The sequence below is a fragment of the Hyperolius riggenbachi genome, chromosome 9 (assembly GCF_040937935.1).
Source record: "Hyperolius riggenbachi isolate aHypRig1 chromosome 9, aHypRig1.pri, whole genome shotgun sequence".
In the NCBI taxonomy this organism is placed as follows: domain Eukaryota; kingdom Metazoa; phylum Chordata; class Amphibia; order Anura; family Hyperoliidae; genus Hyperolius; species Hyperolius riggenbachi.
In genome coordinates, this window is record NC_090654.1 from 209,247,620 (window position 1) to 209,267,598 (window position 19,979).

The window sequence follows — 19,979 nt, forward strand, 5'->3', positions numbered from 1 at the left end:
AGTGCCACAGAGGAAAGCACTGCAGTCTTCAGTCCACCATCTTTTGTCTTATCCAGGCTACCAGAATGCCAGACAGGACGCACAATGTGCATGCTGCTTCTTTCACCAACTAAATGCCTCCCAAGATTTAAAGGACAAGTGTAGTGAGAGGGATATGGAGGCTGCCATATTTATTTCCATTTAAACAATACCAGTTGCCTGGCAGTCTTGCTGGTCTATTTGGCTGCAGTAGTGTCTGAATCACACCAGAAACAAGCATGCAGCTAATCTTGTCAGAGATAACATTTTTAATAGATTAGATGTTAGATACTGTAAAATATCAAAAAGTAACATTTAATGGAAATCTAGTTAAACTATTACAACCAATTTTATGGACAAAATATTCAACTAAATATTGATCTGACATCCCTGTAATTATCCCAATTGAGGGAGGGGGTGGGGGGGGGGGGGTTGCATGAAAATGTTCTACACTAGAAATGCTTGCAAAGCTTTGTATGGATTTAGGTCTGGGGCTCACTGAGGATCATTCCTGCATCTGCAATCGCTTTGTGCAGTGATCCCCAGAGCGTTTTCCGGCACAATTTCTACAGCATTTCAAGCGCGTACCTCCCCCCCAGCACAAGAGGTCGTAGGTGCTTTATCTATCTTCAAACAGAGAAGCAATGATAATGTCTTATGCTCGGGGTGCGGCCACGTGCTGGAAGCCGGGCCTTGTGAGAAATGGGATGTACGTAAACTTTATTTAAACAGGAGGATCCCCGCAAAGTTACTGCAAAATCACTTTTGAAAACGGGCTCAACAGCGATTGGCAGCATTAAAACATGCTGCAGGAGCCACAATTGTGATTTGGCGAAGTCACGGGTGTAGATTCATCCCCATTTATTTTAATAACTGTAGCGCTTTCTTAGATAGGCCCAATCCACACCAAAAACCTCTAGCAGATCTGCAAAACGCGAGAGGTTTTTGAAGCAGATTTTCAGAGCAAATATAGGCACGTTTAGAAAATCTTTCTAAACATGCCTGTATTCGCTCTGAAAATCTGCTTCAAAAACCTCTCGCGTTTTGCAGATCTGCTAGAGGTTTTTGGTGTGCATTGGGCCTTTTTTGGAGTGTTTTTGTATAGCAGATTTCAAATATTGTTACTGTAAAGCTGTTACTGAACAGCTTCTGTAACAATTGCAATGGAAACAGAGGCGCCTGCAGAGTAAAAGTTGATCATAGGTAAAAACAGATAAAAGTTGGTGGGCAAGGGTGGACTTTCCTCCCCAAAACCAAACACAACCACTATGTATGGTTTAAACAAGATTTAATTCGTACGCCAGAACAAATGCAACGCGTTTCGCGGGTCTCTAGCCCGCTTCCACCCTGAAGAAACGTCCAATCAGGACGTGAAACGTGTCGGTGGGCGGGGCTGACGCAGCTGCGTGTATCGCAGCACTCACCTACACACACTGCTTATGGGATCCTGGGCTGGCGTCCTCCGCATCGGCATCTAATGGCACTGTAAGGAGCCTATGACAGTATGCTCTCAGGCCTACTAAGCAGCATGGACTAAGTAGACGGACCCACAGAGTTAACGGTGATCAGGTGCCTACGTGGGTATGGGTGCGATCTAACCCTCCTGGCTTGTAGTACTTGATGTACAATGCAGGGTATAGTGTGTGTCTAGTATGTTTACTGGAGGACCCCTGCTCTGTAACATTGCAACTCTTAGAGCTTAAAGGAGCACTATAGTGAAAAATTGTAAAATTGAAAATATGTGCAAACAAATAAGAAGTACATTTTTTCCAGAATAAAATGAGCCATAAATTACTTTTCTATGTTGCTGTCACAGTAGGTAGTAGAAATATGACAGAAGCGACAGGTTTTGGACTTGTCCCGCTCTTCATGGGGGAATTCTCAGGGATTTATTTATTTTCAAAAGCACTAAGTGAATGACAGTTGCTCTGCCCAACTGCCAAAAAACTGTGTAGCGAGCAGGAACCCTAAACAACTTTTTAACACCTTCAGCTCTCTTCTTCACACCCTGCCTCCCCCTACAACCACAAGCTTGTCTGCAGAAGACTTTGCAGCGTATTTTGTGAGCAAAATTGAAACACTACAGAACAACTTTCAAAAGCAACCCTCTTCACCGGTCCAATCACCTTTTCCTCTTTCCTCTCTGCCCGGCAGCTCCGCTACTATCCACTATCCCTCTCCACATAACCACTCACTCACTCAAACCTCCTCCCTGCTAACAATCTTCTCCGCCTTAACTGAACAGCGTCTTTCTTCACTAGTCTCTAAAGTTCATCTTACTACATGCGCCTCGGACCCTATTCCCTCATCTTATCCCCCAGCTCTCCTCCCCCCTCATTCCCGCTTTAAAGAGAATCTGTATTGTTAAAAGCGCACAAAAGTAAACATACCAGTGCGTTAGGGGACATCTATTACCCTCTGTCACAATTTTGCCGCTCCCCGCTGCATTAAAAGTGGTTAAAAACAGTTTTAAAAAGTTTGTTTATAAACAAACAAAATGGCCACCAAAACAGGAAGTAGATTGATGTACAGTATGTCCACATATAGAAAATACATCCATACACAAGCAGGCTGTATACAGCCTTCCTTTTGAATCTCAAGAGATCATTTGTGTGTTTCTTTCCCCCTGCAGCTATCTTCCACTGAAGTGTCAGGCTGTTTCTTCCTGCAGAGTGCAGACAGCTCTGCCTGTATGTAATTTCTCTGTATGTGAAAGCCCAGCCAGCTCAGAGGAGGATTTATCCAGCTTGTAAAACATAAGAGAGAAGAGAGAAGCTGCTCTAATCTAAATAATACACAGGCAGTGTGCAGAGAGGGGCCTGGATGGGGGAGATGCATCACAGAACCACAACACTGAAGAACTTGGCAGCCTTCCAGACACAGGCCTGACAAGTCTGACAAGAGAGAGGTAAGTTGATTTATTACAGAGATAGTGATAGTAGAACGTGCTGCAGTAAGCCAGAACACATTAGAATAGCTTTTGGAACTTGTAGGATGATAAAAAACAGGATGCAATTTTTGTTACGGAGTCTCTTTAACAACACTGTTTAACCTGTCCATCTCAACTGGCATTTTCCCTTCTTCATTTAAACAAGCTATCATAACACCCCTAATGTGGTGATATATTGGGGTGCTTATGATGTAAGGATAACAGGAACATATTCTTTCATTTTTCTGCCTGTGTTCCATGGAGGGAGCTGTTGCCTTTGATTGCTTGGGGCAAGGAAGTGGGTATTGTCTTGACCATATGAAGTGCTTTGAGTTTCTGCTAATGGGATTATCTGCCTGGCTTTTTGAACTCCGGGGACGGCCCATTGTCTCAATACACAAAGCAAGCCTAGTCAGGAAAAGTCTAACACATGTCAACTTGTGGTGAAGAAACGCAAACATACCCTGTAAATTACATCTATTGGAAGGGGGTTGGAAATCTCTGCAGACTTTAAAAACAGGAGACAGGAAAAAGCCTTAATCAAGTTTTCACCTGGAATTGAAAAGCCTCACTTAACAATCTCTTGATGTATAGACATTGTAACCTGGGGAAATTGGGCTAAGGAAGTCTTTTGTTGGGTGTGGGTACTATAGTGGATGTTGGATTTCTGGAAAAGGAATTGCTTTGAAATCTGTAGGTGTCAACAGGATATGTGTTGTTCTCAAGATTATGACAAGCGTTCGGTGATGTCACAAACGGGGAAAGTGCATTAGTTCCTGGGGGCTGGACATTAAAGGCCCCAGGGGACACTTCGGACTATTTAAGCTGACCCAGGACAGCCACCGGTATCTGCTCTTGGAGATAGCGCATAGCTAGAGTTGATCTCGACTTCTGGTCGAACAAGCGGCATGCTCCTGCCGACAACGTTGAGACATTCAAGTTGGTAACGTTTTTAATCCCCATTTTTATTTTTACGCAAGTATCCGTGGGTATCTTTGTAACTTTTATCTTGTAACTATTTTTACTTTGTTTTTTCTAATCTTTTGTATATATTAAGTTCTGCATTGTTCTATGTTTTTCTGGAATATTAAATTATTATTTAAAAAGCTTGACTTCTGCCGTACTAAACTAACACTCACAGCCTAGAGGAGACTGCAGTGTAGCTGTGTATAAGTCCATGCCTGATTGGTATGCTTGAGCAACACTACCATATGAAATTGTAATTGCATTGTGTGTGGGGGCGTTTGTCATACGTTGGCCTAAAGCGTGCAGCTGATCCAACGTACGAAACGCCAGTGCGAGTAGCTAACAGTATCGTTCGGAACGACTGTTAGTGGTTTTGCTGCACGACAGTGTAACTTGCATTACAAGTCAGTGTCTGATTGTGCTGTGTTACTGTACAACTTGTACTGTGTGTGTGGGTGCGTGGCGTTCTCGTATTCGGCCTAAGCGCAAAGCTGACCCAAATACGAAAATGCAGATTGCGTATTGAGCACTCGATAGCTGAGTGGACGTGTCTAGCAACGCTAGTGGTGGCAGTGGGAAGTGTTTGAGGGGTCCCAGCCTTGTTTGTAGCTTAAATAAAGCTGTTCCCCTCTGAGTCTGGTCAAACCCGCAGTCGGGAACCGTATACGCAGGCGTACCGCGGGCCGGTTCCTGACACCTAATAAAAAAAAAAACCTCCTTAGACCCTACTGTTCTTTCTAATTACCGCCCAGTCTCTCTCCTTCCCTTTGCCTCCAAACTGCTGGAACGCCACATTTACTCAGAGTTGTCTAACTTTCTCTCTGCTAATTCCCTGTTGGACCCCTTCCAGTCTGGCTTCCGCCCTCAACACTCTACGGAAACCGTTCTCACTAAGGTTGCCAATGACCTCCTAGTTGCTAAAGCCAAAGACAGATTTTCGGTACTAATACTCCTAGATCTGTCCTCTGCCTTCGACACTGTTGATCATACCCTACTTCTCCAGACCCTCTCAACACTGGGAATCAAGGGCCTAGCACACTCCTGGATCAACTCTTACCTGTCTGGACATTCTTTCATGATCTCCTATGCCAATACCAACTCCTCTCCGCGTCCACTGTCTGTGGGAGTACGACAAGGGTCCGTCCTTGGACCCCTCCTCTTTTCCATTTACACCCATGGCCTCGGACAGATAATAAGCTATTTTGGGTTTCAATATCACCTTGTAATGATCCGCTCAGCTATCTGCACAGGCAGACAGCTGTTTGACCATTCCTTAAGTCTGTGGGCTGCAGGTCTCTGGAAAAGAGACCTGTCTTCACGTTGCAAGTTTCAGACTTGCTCTGCTGCTGAGGAATTTGCATACATTTGTCATTCAAATTGCCTAGCTGCCTCCTTTGAAGGCTTGCAGTATAAATACCATGTGATCCCACAATCCTTTGCTGGTCATGAAGGTTTGTTCCTGCAAACACTCCTAGAGTGTCAGCCTTGCTGCTGTTTGTTAAGATTATCTTTGAGTAATTCCTGGGGACTGCACTAGGCAATCCTTCTAGTGCAGTCAGGTCGTATTATCTGTACTGCCTGTCTTGTCTTTGCGATTGCACTGTCGCCAGCGGTTGGCAATGGTAAATCGTTTGGTCCAGTACCTGGATCGCGCTTGCCCTAGCGGTAGTGGCAGTGGATCTCTCTAGTCTATGTCTGGGAGTTTTACCGTGGCGGCGATTGCTACTGGTTGCTCCTGTGTCTTGCCGTGTGGATCGCACTCGCTCTGGTGGAAAAGAGCAGTGGATCCTGCTAGCTCTGTTTCTGTACTTAGATCACACTTGCTCTGGTGGAAAAGAGCAGTGGATCTTTCTTGTCCTGTCCCTGAACCCGGATCGCACTCGCTCTGGCGGAAGAGCGGTGGATCTGATCTGACCTATTTCCGTTTTCCGTTCGTCTGTCTGGAGAAAACGCTTGCGTTTGTCTGCGGTAAGGCAGCCGTTTAGCAAGCGTTCCTGTTATTTGTTCATTTGTTTTCATACGTTAGTCAGGGTGGTGTGCTTGTCTCTGTTGCGCTTATCGTGCGGAGACCGCGCCGTAAACGCGCTGGTCGCTGTTGCGTCTAGGGCATGGTGACCGCGTTTAGGTATTTTCGTTGTATTTCTCATTGTATGATATGCTGTGCCTTTTTGCTCTGCTCCTATGTTTAAACCTTTATTCTGTCTTGTGTCACTGTTGGCAATCGCCACTCTTGCAATTGCATTCACACTTTGATTTTCGCTGTTGTATGTCGACCGTCGCCGGGCGGTGACTAGATTGGTAGACATACATACATTCTGTCTCTGTGCTCTCTCTTTAAGGGCTATCTTGCTCTCCATTGCTTCCCCACGTACAATTCCTATCTGGCGTCTGTGGCAGTACAGAGGGGTTGTTCCTCTGTTCTCCACAGCTCCATCTGTCGGCAGGAATTCCCCTCTACAGGTGCATTGCACCACAGCTTGGTTCTCTAAGATTATACGTTTGTGGAGGATTTCTGCAGTGTCAGCGCGCATCCTGTGCGCTGACCACGGAAATAATTCCACAATCGTTACACACCTCTATGCTGATGACACCCAAATTTATTGTTCTGCCCCAGACCTCTCCTCACTACTATCAAAAGTCCCTGAATGTCTATCCGCTTTATCTACATTTAGGTCATCCCGCTTCCTTAAACTCAATATGAGCAAAACGGAGATTGTGATATTGCCACCTTCGGTCTCTGTCACAATCAATGTAGATAACACCCCAATAGCATAAACCCCCAAAGCTCATTGCCTAGGGTTAACTCTGGACTCTGAGCTCTCCTTTAAACCACATATTAACACCTTAACGACCTCCTGCTACTTCCACCTCAAAAACATTTCCAGAATCCGTCCCTTCCTTTCACCAGAAGCAACTAAAATGCTTGTGCATGCCCTAATCATCTCCCGTCTTGACTACTGCAACACCCTACTCTGTGGTCTACCAAAAAGCAGACTCGCACCTCTTTAATCCCTATTAAACTCTGCGGCCCGTCTCATCCACCTCTCTTCTAGATCCTCTGAGGCAGCCCCTCTCTGCCAATCCCTCCATTGGTTACCAGTTGCCCAAAGGATCCAGTTTAAACTTCTCACACTTGCATACAAAGTTCTACACAAGCTCTCGCCTCCATACATTTCCTCTTTAATCTCCAGATACCTCCCCACCTGGACCCTCCGTTTCTCACAGGAGACCCTTTTGTCCTCCAGCCTAGTCACCTCCTCTCACTCTCGCATCCAAGACTTCTCACCGATTCGTCATGCCATAAGTCTGGAAACCTTCAAACGTACTCTGGAAACACACCTGTTCAGACAAGCCTATAATTTGCTATAGGCAGCACTGAAGGCACACTGGCTCACCCACTAATCCTTGTGTTTCCTACCCTTTTGTCTCCTCCCCACTACCCTCTAGATCAGTGATGGCTAACCTTTCAGAGGCCGAGTGCCCAAACTGCGACCTTACATCGACTTATCTCCGAGTGCCAATGGGGGGAGGGGGGGTTGCGGCGCGTGCAGCGCCCCGAAAAATGGGCGTGGCCATGATATTGTATGGGCAGAGCTAACGTAATGATGTAACAGCGAGGCAAAAGAAAGCAGTGTTTACGCCATGATGTGGTGAAACGAGGATTCGCATCATGGGTGTGCAGAAACTGTGTGATGCTATTTATTAGTATACCCGCCGTAACCCCAAAGCAGCAAATATAGCCAACTATGACCATTAAGGGCTCATTCACACTATGTGCTGCGCTGTCAGTTTTGACGCAATGCACATAATGTAAGATTCATATGGTAACATGAAAGTCAATAGACTTCCATGTTACCATTCACACTACAGGTGTGCGTTCCCATGCGTTACGTTGTAACGCATCTGGGAACATTTTAACGCACAACGCATACGTTTCTCCGATGGGTACAGCTGCCGACGTCCACGCTTTAGCGCACCACAATGTGCATTCCGTGCGATCACTGTGCGTTGGCAGCGCATGCATGAAATTGCATTCGTGCATACGTTCTGTAGTGTGAATGAGCCCTTAATAATAAATGCAGCAACAGTTACCCCAGACACCAGAAAATAAAAACGCAATGTGTGCAACATTTCAGCAGAAAATCATGCAATGTGGGCCACATTTCACCAGAAAATAGACGCAGTGGGCCACATTTCACCAGAATATAGACGCAGTGGGCCAAATTTCAAGAGAAAATAAACGCAGTGGGCCACATTTCATCAGAAAACAAACGCAGCGGGCAGCATTTCACCAGAAAACAAACGCAGCGGGCAGCATTTCACCAGAAAACAAATGCAGCGGGCCGCATTTCACCAGAAAACAAATGCAGCGGGCCGCATTTCACCAGAAAACAAACGCAGTGGGCCACATTTCACCAGAAAACAAACGCAGTGGGCCACATTTCAAGAGAAAACAAACGCAGTGGGCAGCATTTCACTGTAAATAAACGCAGTGGGCCACAATTCACCAGAAAAACGCAGTGGGCCACAATTCACCAGAAAACATACGCAGTGGCCAGCATTTCATAGTAAATAAACACAATGTGGGAAACATTTGAGCAGAAAACAACACAGTGGGCCGCATTTCACTTACAAAAAAAAGTAATGTACTCACCTGACAGAAGTCTTCCCTCTCGGCTGGGCTCTGGCGTGCATCTTCCCCGGATCTTCTGCAGCTGAGTCTCCCGCGCTGCCGCTGACAGGCAGAGTGCAGGGCTATGGGAAGATGGCTGCCGCCGAAGCCCTGTACTAGAGACACAAATAGTCTCCAGTACAGGGCTTCGAGACGGCAGCCATCTTGCCGTAGCCCTAGTCTGCCTCCCGGGAGACTGCGGGCTATGAACTGGCGCGGCGGCGTCTAGTAGACGCTGCGGCCAGTTCATAAGCAGCGGTGGCGTGCCAGCAGATTAGGCTACGCGTCCGGGCCCGGCACGCGTGCCATAGGTTCGCCACCGCTGCTCTAGATTGTAAGCTCGCAAGGGCAGGGACCTCCTCCTAGTGTTTCTCATACTGCTGTAATTTTAACATATGTACATGTACCAACTACACATCAACTTTGTAAGTATTTGTATTTTTAATTCTATTCAATGTCATGACTGTACAGTGTCTTGTATTTCTTATGTATATTTGTTCCCCATTATTTGTTTGTACTATGTACAGCGCTACGGAAGATGTTGGCGCTATAGAAATAAAAAATAATAATAAATCCTTTTTAGGGAATATCTTTATAAAGAATGACATTCTTGCTGAGAATCCCCTATGAAAAGATGGACTAGTCCAAAACCTGTCGCTTCTGTCAGATTTCTACTGCCTACTGTAAGTGACAGCAACATAGGGGAAAAGTAATTTATGGCTCATTTTACTCTGGGTATAACGTACTTATTTGTCTATGTTTGCACATTTTTTACATTTTTTAATTTTTCACCATAGTGCCCCTTTAAATTAGACTAATTCTTGCACAGGACTAAAGGAAAACAGAGAAATGCATCCTGTACGTATTTAGAGAGGTTAGCCTGTCTAATTCCCCCTCATCTGCGACTAAGCACAAGTTATAATTTGACCCCTCAACTGTGTCAGCTAACTGCCACGGCAGATAGGCTAATTTGAAAGCACATGATGTTAATAGGTCTGCTTCCATGAAAACAGGAAGTAGAACCACTGCAGATTTATATCAGCTGTAACAAAGAAATGTTTTTTCTTTAAAGGTTATTATGCTGTTGTGTATCTTTTAGGGCAGATAGGAATTTCTGAGTTCAGGTCTGCTTTAAAGTAAATCTGGGACTTTTGTTTTGTTTCCCAAGGTAAGTATCATCTACTTTTTTGGCAGAGGGAAACCTCTGGATCCTACAGAGGCTTCCGCATCCCTCTAATCCAGCGATGGGACCCCAAAGTTGCATGAAGCTTTCCCGGGCTGTGCATGCCCAGTAGCACAGAGCCGCCACTCGGGCTTGGCAAAAAAAGCAGAGCCCACACAGCTCCGTGCTAGAGGGCAGGCGCCTGCGCAGTGCGGGTGAGCTCCATCCACAAGCCCTTGTTGACAGGCTTGCGGGCACCCAGTGCTGGAACTGCGAGGAGAAAAAGGGGAAGCCTCAGGAGGATCTAGTGGCTTTTCTCTCTCAAGTACCATATCTAATTTGGGACCTTTTTGGCTTTAGGACCCCTTTAATCACAAACAGACTGACACAGATCCGGTCATCTGCACTGAATGCAAGTAGCACAGATTTTGATCAGGTCTCAGGACTACAGTACATAGAGACTATTCCCAGCTTGGGATCATAATGCTACGGGGTCTACATCACATGTTATGGCCTTATATGTCACATGAGCTATACTAGTGATTCTCAACATTTCATTGGTATGTACACACTTTTGAAAGCTTGCTAACTACCCCCTGGTATGGCAAACATTATCTCAAGTACCCCTTGACAAGGATATATGGAAAGAAAAAAAAAATGTGTATATGGTAATGGTATAATTAGGCTTTATCATTTTCCAACTTAAGTCCTCCTTGGACCCAACAGAAGTACCCCTGTGGCACACATACTACACGTTGTGAGAACCTTGGAGCTATACTGCATGCTGAAATGCTAATATAAGCATTCCACTTGGCACAAGATACATCTTCAACCAGACAAAGTACTTTGTAGGGCCACTTCTGGTCCCGGTGTCCTAAAGGTGGTTGGTTCACACAACATTTAGGCAGGACCTATAGAAAAACGGATTTCCCCAGTGAATGAACAATAGGTTATTAAAATAACAAGTAGAGAACACTTAAGGTGCCCATACATCAATCAACTTGGTGGCCAATCGGCCATCCGATAATTAGTGAAACCGGATGAAAATCTGTGCCGTTGAAAGTATGCCTGATCGACGATGTGACATAAATCTATTGGACATGCTGCTAAATCTCAGGCAGACGCGCTCAATCGGATGCATGGCAGTAACGGCGTGCGATATCGTGACGAGCGAGTGTAAATGAGCCCCACATGCTTCACACCAGCAGCATGTGAGGTGCAAATGGCGGGCGCTGAAGTCAGATGGGCACCGCGGCAGTCAACAGTGGACATGTAGAGTATAAATGTGTGCAAGGGGGGCACATTTACAATAGGACGGCAGCGACATAGGCGCCGAGGCAGCAGATGTGGCATCAAAAGGCCAATTCCAAGAGATTTTATACTGAAAAATCGATCGGGAAGCGCCCTGCGGTGTGTGGGCATCTGTCAGATCTCTCTCTGATCAGATTTGACCAGAAAGTGATCTGTCTCTTGGTTGAATCAGCCCATCATCGCTAGATGTATGGCCAGTTTTATAAGTAAGAGGGAAAAAAATGAATGAAAATGTTAAATCTAGATGTATAAATATTATCGTAAAAAAATAAATTATATTCACATAAAGTCTAAAGGTCCGTACACACGCCGGACTTTTGGCAACGACGGGTCCGTCGTTGCCTCCCGCTGGGTGGGCGTGCCAGCGACAGTCCGGCGTGTGTACGCTCTGTCGTCAGACTGATACGGCTGTTTCTGAGCGATCCGCCCGGAAAGAAAGACAAAATAAAGAAACCCATCCTTATAATTACAGCCACCCTAGTGTTGTGGGTGCCTTAACAGCTGTGCATCACATAATTAGATATGCAGAAGGCACAATACAAAAGATAAGCTGTTCCCTGATAAAATGTGTTTATAAAGCATTACCACTAAACACTGAACATCCAGCTCACAGAACCCATAATTACTCTATACATGTTTAATACAGATTTGCTGAACGCCACAAAACAATCTAATATCAGTTGTCATTTATGTTCCTTAAACACCATCTGTCACATTTTAGACCGACTTACCCAACAATCCAGTCTCCACACTGATATGGGATCAGAGAAAGGAACACTCTACAGTTGTTTGGCAGGAGCTGTGCCTAGACTAGCGGGATACAAGGGACTAACACAGGCTTTATTTGCAAGATAGACAGCATGTGATTTCTAGCCCTAAAAATATAACTAAATAAAGACGTCGAACAATGAGAATATTTAGTTATGGAACAAGGAAAGGCTTGATTTTCTCAGTTAACAAGCACAGCTAAATATATTAGAGGGTGTCTCCTGGACGAACATTGTATGTCCATTTAAGCTGCATCTCAAACCAACGGTTATGCACAACTAGTTCTATAGGGCATTTGACAAATGTTACTCCAGTTTCTTGCTTTTTGGTGCCTTTTGGTGTATGCATAAGGTTGCTTTGCTTGATTGCTTTAAAAATGTGAGGATTGTACCTGCTGAAGTTGCCAAATTTAAATTAAAAGTATGAAAAAATAGGAAGAAGAAGTAGCGCCCTGCCCCCAGGGCCGGTCCAAGCAAGAAGAAGGGGCCAGTCCAAGTAAGAAGAAGTAGCGCCCTGCCCCCAGGGGTGGTCCTACACTTGCTGCCGAGCTGGAGGGGGTAGCGGGCAGGAAGGGGGTATTAGGCACAGCGGCGGGGAGGGGGGTTCGGACTCCCCCTCCTCATCTGGGTCCCCCTCTAGCTTAAGTTCAGCAGCAGCCGCTATTAGTAAGAGGCAGTGGGCGGGGATGACTCACCTCTTCCACGTTCCACTGTCGTCACTTCCTGCTATGCCGTCCACTTACAATACAGTGGGCGGCATTGCAGGAAGTGACGACAGTGGAACGCTGGAACGCGGAAGAGGCGAGTCATCCCCGCCCGCTGCCTCTTACTAATAGCGGCGGTGGCTGTTGCTGAGCTTAAGCTGGAGGGGGAGCGCAGATGGGGGACCCAGGTGAGGGAGGGGGGGGAGGGGGTCCGCCGCGGGTCCGCTAGTAACTAATAAAGATCCAACTGGGTTTCTCCAAAACTCCAGAAACATATGGAATCTGTTGTTTCTTCCCTCTGTTCCTTGGGTTAAAGTCTTATTACTTTTAGTACACTGTAGAAACACACACCACTCGGCACTCAGTGCTATCTCTTGAAGGAGGACAGAGAGAAAGCCAGCCCGTACAGATCCCTCTAGTTCTCACCTCCGCGCTCTGTATGGCAACATGTACACTGAAGTGAGGAAACGTGCAACCGGTACAGTCACTTGAAAAAAGTCTAAATGCAATAGCACATCAAAGCAAGCCGGGCAACTGTTTCCTTATTCTGCTTCCTTGTTTATTGTGTCTTGCTGCCAAAGACATTACATGCATGCAAACAGTCTTGATACATCAAACCTGGTGCGGGTGTCAGCGCTGAGGTGTACCAGGGTGTGGGTGACCAGGGCAAAAAGGACTCCACAACGCCGTTTCGCGCCTGACTGGCGCTTGTTCACGTGCTCGTGTCCTGTGTAGAAGGAAGCGCTGTGCGGCTTCCTGTATAAATCTTAGGAAGCCGCACCCTAAGCGCTTCTGGTTGGTGCGTGGAGCTGATGTCAGTGAGGGTTAGGGGTGAGGGGGGCGGGGCCGCGCCGACCAGCGGCGAAGAGTGATGATGCGCTGTGTACATACAGGAAGTGAAAACAGCGTCCGAGTTGCTGTAGCAACCATTGCGTTCACCACCAACAGCTTACGTGCAGTGCTGTGAAAAACTTATATATTATTGTGCAACATATTAACACCTATACATATTAACTTGCATCATCCTTCTAGTGTGTACATCTAAAGTGATCCGTGCTTGTTCACAAAAGTGCATATATAAAGACCTCTAACGTTCTGTGGGACAAAATGTACGCATGCTTATGGCATGAAGCAAAATTCATTTGGGCATAAATTACAATTGCCTGCACCCACCAGGTTGGAATAACCTCTTTATTATTTGTTCTAATAAAAAAACTCTATACAAAACCCGAAACCCTTTTAAAAAAAGAAGACTGGGGTGGTATTACTGTCTTAGGAGGAGACCTTAAGGACACATTGTCCCTTCTACTTTGTTTAATGGACGTCCACATCCATTGCCAGATAACCCGGACAGGCATCCATTAATTATGCCTGTCTGGATCTATGATGTTATTAGTCAAAAAGGGGAGCCATAAAGAAAACCCCCGTTAAGTGGCAGGGGCATTCCCTTAGGGTGCACACTGGTGTCCCATATTGGAGGGCTGCAAGGTCGACTAACCCTGCGACCATAGAAGAATACAGGTATATAAGAAAAAAGTGTGCCAAATCCCATATTAGAAGTCAAAAATACAATCTGGGATTTAATTTCCCCATAAAAGGTGTAGGAAGGTTGTTCCACACACGTTTTATTGGTTACTGCGTGTATTTGTATTACCGGGGTCAATGTGGGGATCCACCCCCTCCCCATGTGTTTCTGCTACACGCTGAAAAGGATCCATTTATTAATGGATCCACCGTGCTTATTGCACAGGTTTTCGTTATGTAGGTCCTGTGTACTAGGACCCACAGTTAGTAAGCCCAGGTTCTTTGTGACTTATCCAGAATGCCAGTGTGAAAAAAGAGATGGGGGGAGTGGGAGAGAGGAGAGAAGGTAGTCACATATACAGGAGAGCGGAAAACAAGGGCACAAAAGTGCATATATAAAGACCTCTAACGTTCTGTGGGACAAAATGTACGCATGCTTATGGCATGAAGCAAAATTCATTTGGGCATAAATTACAATTGCCTGCACCCACCAGGTTGGAATAACCTCTTTATTATTTGTTCTAATAAAAAAACTCTATACAAAACCCGAAACCCTTTTAAAAAAAGAAGACTGGGGTGGTATTACTGTCTTAGGAGGAGACCTTAAGGACACATTGTCCCTTCTACTTTGTTTAATGGACGTCCACATCCATTGCCAGATAACCCGGACAGGCATCCATTAATTATGCCTGTCTGGATCTATGATGTTATTAGTCAAATGATGTTATTAGAACAAATAATAAAGAGGTTATTCCAACCTGGTGGGTGCAGGCAATTGTAATTTATGCCCAAATGAATTTTGCTTCATGCCATAAGCATGCGTACATTTTGTCCCACAGAACGTTAGAGGTCTTTATATATGCACTTTTGTGAACAAGCACGGATCACTTTAGATGTACACACTAGAAGGATGATGCAAGTTAATATGTATAGGTGTTAATATGTTGCACAATAATATATAAGTTTTTCACAGCACTGCACGTAAGCTGTTGGTGGTGAAAGCAATGGTTGCTACAGCAACTCGGACGCTGTTTTCACTTCCTGTATGTACACAGCGCATCATCACTCTTCGCCGCTGGTCGGCGCGGCCCCGCCCCCCTCACCCCTAACCCTCACTGACATCAGCTCCACGCACCAACCAGAAGCGCTTAGGGTGCCGCTTCCTAAGATTTATACAGGAAGCCGCACAGCGCTTCCTTCTACACAGGACACGAGCACGTGAACAAGCGCCAGTCAGGCGCGAAACGGCGTTGTGCAGTCCTTTTTGCCCTGGTCACCCACACCCTGGTACACCTCAGTGCTGACACTCGCACCAGGTTTGATGTATCAAGACTGTTTGCATGCATGTAATGTCTTTGGCAGCAAGACACAATAAACAAGGAAGCAGAATAAGGAAACAGTTGCCCGGCTTGCTTTGATGTGCTATTAAAGTCTTATTACACCCCTGATTTTACAAAGACCCTGCCTGGGCAGATGGAAAATGTTTAAAGGGCTTTCTTAGATCCAAGCCGTCCTTAACCTAAACAGAGGGATATGGATGTTTCCTTTTAAATAATACCAGTTGCCTAGCATCCTGCTTATCAAATCGCTGTAGTAGTAGTAGTACACCTGAAACTAGCATGCAGCTAATCCAGTCTGGACTCCAGTCATAGCACCTGATCTGCATGCTTGTTGAGGGGCTGTGGCCAAAAGTATTAGAAACGCTGGATTAGCAGCCCCCCCCCCCCCGTGACCAGGCTAGTTTTTGCAAATTAGGCCACTGCACCCCCCTTTTCTGCCCACCAACAGAGCTTTCTGTTGGTGGGCTCTGATCCTTGCTGCCCTGCTAGCTTATTTGTTTTCATTCTTTTAATAAATTTCACTATTTTTCTTTCCATTTTATATTGAGCCCTCCCCCCCCCTCCGCCAGCCAATTATGGCGACCGGCTGTCATGGGCATCAGCCTATGACAGCCGATCGCTCTTGTCTCTCCCAGGGGGACAGCCCTGTCGTAGATCGCAGCGCTGTACAGTGTAAATATACTAACAGTCTCCTAGCAGCGATCACCGCTGGAAGACTGATGACGGAGCAAAGCATCAGCGCGCGCGATCTCCTGCAAAACCCCGCCCCAGGACTTTATGCCAATTGTCATTGAGCGGTCCCGGGGCTGCCACGGCGTCCACGCCAGTTGTCGTGGAGTGGTTGTAAAAAAGGTTAAGAATTCTCATTACTTCAAGGAAAAAGTAATTTTTTGGCTTTTTTTGTTTTTTCCCCACCATGTCAACTTGATGTTTTAGTCACTGAATCTGTGTATTCAAGGCCTCTTTTGCAGGGACCACTGAACTGCTCGTTTGTAGGGCAGTTCAGCCACCCAGCTGCCAGCTACAAGTGTCATTTGGATGCAATTGCATGTGGTCGGATGGAAGAATTTGTTAACACCACATGTGGCTGCACTACCCAGCAGCGGGGAAAGAACGCCTCATGATGAGTCTGAGCACAGTAAGAGTCGTGCTCAGATGCAATTCCATGGGGAAGTTTGAGATATTAACCTCCTTAGCGGTATGCCCGACACTGTGTCGGGCATACCGCCGGCTGTCCCCAGGAGTTCCAAATAATGAAATAAATGTGCCAAATGCCTGTAAATCCTTTAGCTAGCACTAGGCTAGCTAGTTCTAGTCTCGGGCACCCACTGCTCTCCTGTGATCTCCCCCGATCCCCCAGTTTATACATTACTCCCCTGGATCCAGCGATCGCGCAGCCTACCAGCACAGCTCCAGTCTCTCTATGGGGAGGATCGGGCTTACGCATGACGTCGGCGACGTCATCTGTGATCCTCCCCATAGTAATGACCGGACCGGTCTGGGGAGGCTGCGCCGATCGCTGGATCCAGGCTGGGTAATGTATAAACTGGGGAGAGGCTGGGATCGGAGGGTGCCGGAGACTTCTTCTAGCTAGCCTAGTGCTAGCTAGAGGGTTTATAGCCATTTGGCACATTTATTTAAAAATCGGGCTAAAAGTAACAAAACCTCCTGAGCGGCGTAACGCTCAGGAGCTTAAAATCTAAACATGTGTTTCCCTGTATGTTTTTGCACAGAATAAGTGGTATTCTATATCTTGACAGGCAAGTCCATCTGATAACCATTCTTAAAATGTCTGCAAGTCTTATGCGTGTAAAGAGAAACTGATAACGTTTACATGTTACTATCTGAAGGCTATATACAGCTCAGACATGTGATCTTATAAATAGAAAAATTAAGATTACTGCTTGTCACGAGGCCATCGAGCTTTCCAAGATGTGCTCATTCACTCAATAAAGGCAAATGTAATACTAATTATTCCATTTAGGTCGAGACTGAAGACTAAACAATTGTCACAGCATTATTTCACACAATGCAGGACATCGGCATAACAGATAACACTGTTGACTTGCAACACTAGAGTTCAAATCTCATCTTCCTGCCTGGACACTAATTGCATGCAGTTTGTATGTTCTCTCCAAGTTCCCTCTGAGCACTCTGGTTTCTCTCACATCCAAAATAACATACTGGTAGGCCATTTGTATAACTGGAGTGTCTCTTATAGGCATACAACTCAAATCAGATACAGTGATTTTCGCCAAAACTTTATATCATTATCATCCCTGGTTCGCCTCAGTCAATTTCCAAATTTCCAATTTGTATTCCTTATGAACCTGCTTGTTCACCACCTTGGTGCTACTAGGCCTTGGTGGGCATTACCGTTTATATCTGAGGTATACTGTGCAGGGCCAGTTCTAGACTTTTTGCTGCCTGAGGCACACTTGTGAGGATGCGCTCCCCTCCTGATTTGGAATTACCGCTCAGCACCCGACAATTTACTCAGCTTCATTTAATGTTCTCACATGACATACTCCAGCTCAACACAACAGCACACTGGCTGACTGAGTCTGACAAACGAACTGCTCGCCCTCAGCCACTCCATTCCTCCTCAGTGAGGACAGCAGTGCCACCTCCTCTCTTCTGCTGTGCAAGGCAAATGAAACGTTGCTGCTCTCCTGCTTCCCCTTTCCTCACTCACTTTCAGACTCCTCACATAACACAACAAGCTGCTTTTTCCCAATGATGACTTCTTCACCTCACTCGCTCTCCTCTCGCTTCTCCTCCTACTCTGACTGCATGCTGTTACACAGCACAAAAATGTTGTCCCCGTAATCTCTGTGCCTGATGCAAATGTTTCACCTTGCTCCATGAGAGAACCAGCCCTGATACTGAGCTGGCCCTGAAAGGGAGGAGAAAAACATGATATTTGACCATAAGCACATTTTCACTACAATGAATTCTTAAAGAGAACCTGTACTGAGTAAAAATATTTAAAATAAACACATGAGGTAACTTCAAATGAACATTACATAGTCACCTTGCCATCAGTTCCTCTCAGAGGTTCACCATTTTCTTCTGACAATGATCCCTTCCAGTTCTGACAATATTTTGTCAGATCTGAAATATAACAGTTGCTGTCAGTAAAATATCAGTTGCTGTCAGTTATAGCTGAGAGGAAAACTGATGTACCAGGTAATGTCCATGTTTTCCTATGGCTCAAGTGGGCGATGTTACAGTTTAACTGTGTGCTGACCAAAAAGCTGTTATGGGTAATGGCTATTTTCAAAATGGAGGACGGAAAATTCCCTTGAACACAGTGAACAAGCAGGACGTGGGACAGGAGAAAGACACTGAGGAGTAGACTACATGGAAGGCAAGTATGACTTGTGTATGCTTATTTTGACTTTTAATTCTCAGTTCAGGTTTTCTTTAAGTGGCATGGTGGTGGAAGTGTGTGCCACACAGAGGGTGCTAGCACAGTGGTGGGGCACATATAAAGGCTTGTTGTGTGGCGGTGGGAGTCATTTGTTACATAGCATGTGTGGTATAACATTATGCGCCTCGGGCACACAATATTTATATGGGATTCTCAACATGAGCTCTATGTATTGCTTTTCCTCAAGTTTAAACCAACACGTTTTACGGATGACAATCTTGCTCTGGTTAGGGGAACCAAAATAGATGCAATACCTAAAGATGAGGATTCCTATATTCAGTTACTGTTCCACCAATTGGTCCTTCCCCATTACAAGCATTACATTATGAGTGTCAACTAAAATGTACAGTAGATCCCTCTCTGATCGAATCTGATCAGAGAGGGATCGTATGGCTGCCTTTACTGCAAACAGATTGTGAATCGATTTCAGCATGAAATTGATTCACCATCTGTGAAGCTGCCGCCGCCCCCCCTGCATACATTACCTGATCCGGCCGGCGCGAGTCCCCTGGTCTCTGCTGTATTCTTCTGCGCCCTGGGCTCCGGCTGGCTTCACTTCACGTCCAGGAAATTTAAACAGTAGAGGGTACTCTACTGTTTAAACTTCCTGTCGGGAAAGGAAGAAGTGAAGCCTGCCGGAACCCAGCGGAAAAGGAGCAGCAGTGACGCGCCGGCGGAGAAGGTAATGTATTGCCGCTAGCGTCGGTCGTCCGACATTCGAACACCGCTATCGACGCACCCCTGACCCGCCGGTGATCGAGGGAAATCTTCTGCACGCACGGAACAGGAACGATCGATTTCGGAAAGAAATCGATAGTTCGGTCAGCTTTTGCGCAACGATTTCACAGCAGATTTCACAGCGAATCTGCTGTATATCGGCGGGAAAATCGTTAGGTGTATGGGCCCCTTTAGCTGTGCTGAGAATGAGCTCTCTCTGCTTCTAGTATGCAAATAGTACAGAAAAGGTCACAAGGTGTTAATATATAATAAAAGCAACTATTAATAAGATGCAATGGCAGCTTTCAGAGCAGATAAACTGTACTTTGGGAACTGGTAATTTGTAAATGGACAATATTACTTGTGTACAAGAGCAGATATGGTAACAATTAGAAATAAAAAGTAGGAAAACACCTTTTTTTTAAAGATACGTTAT

The 19,979-nt window shown here is 45.7% G+C and overlaps 1 protein-coding gene across 3 annotated transcripts in view; it reads right to left on the bottom strand.

The window, feature by feature from the left end:
- The window catches only part of FMN1 (formin 1), a 405,926-nt gene that overhangs the window by 333,751 nt on the left and 52,196 nt on the right, over window positions 1-19,979 (bottom strand). Inside the window, exon 1 of one of the 3 annotated variants that reach the window (XM_068253928.1) lies at window positions 11,790-11,840. The exons of the other annotated variants lie outside the window; for them this stretch is intronic. The gene's annotated coding sequence lies outside the window, so the exon portion shown is untranslated. Of the gene's footprint in view, window positions 1-11,789; window positions 11,841-19,979 lie in introns of those variants that run through there. 3 annotated transcript variants of the gene reach the window in all.